The sequence below is a fragment of the Sinocyclocheilus anshuiensis genome, unplaced genomic scaffold (genome assembly GCF_001515605.1).
Source record: "Sinocyclocheilus anshuiensis isolate Anshui unplaced genomic scaffold, SAMN03320099.WGS_v1.1 scaffold1182, whole genome shotgun sequence".
In the NCBI taxonomy this organism is placed as follows: Eukaryota; Metazoa; Chordata; class Actinopteri; order Cypriniformes; family Cyprinidae; genus Sinocyclocheilus; species Sinocyclocheilus anshuiensis.
The window spans coordinates 249,122-249,557 of NW_015558653.1; the positions used below are offsets into that span (position 1 = coordinate 249,122).

Here is a 436-nt window from a genome sequence, read left to right on the forward strand (position 1 = left end):
GAAGAACGGGGAGACAAAAAAAAAAAAAAATGCCGGTCATGAATTAGAAGCACGAAAAGAGGATTTGTAAAGAAAAATGTCGGAGGATTTCGAAGAGGAGACTGGTTTTCCTTTGCTAAAGTAAGGAAACATTGCTTCCTTTGCTCCTGTTAGCAAACGTTGGTTTTCACGAGACTCACCGGCGCATGCGCAGCACTGAACTGAATATGGATATTTTTGAATATGGATATTTTACGTTTTGAATATGGATATTTTTCTTACAAAAACGCATCGATTCGCTACACAAGGCCTTTGTTCACCCCCGAGAGCCATGTGAGACACTTTTTTTTATGGATGGGCGCATTTTAATTAAGTGCTTTTGGACTGATGCATGCAACACCCGCTGAGTGGCATTAAACAGCTTGAAAGATCAAAGACAATTTTTAATATAACTCCG

At 39.4% G+C, this 436-nt stretch overlaps 1 protein-coding gene across 1 annotated transcript in view; it reads left to right on the forward strand.

Annotated features, from left to right (window-relative positions):
* The window catches only part of thsd4 (thrombospondin type 1 domain containing 4), a 42,374-nt gene that overhangs the window by 26,720 nt on the left and 15,218 nt on the right, over positions 1 to 436 (forward strand). The gene's annotated exons all lie outside the window — the stretch shown is intronic.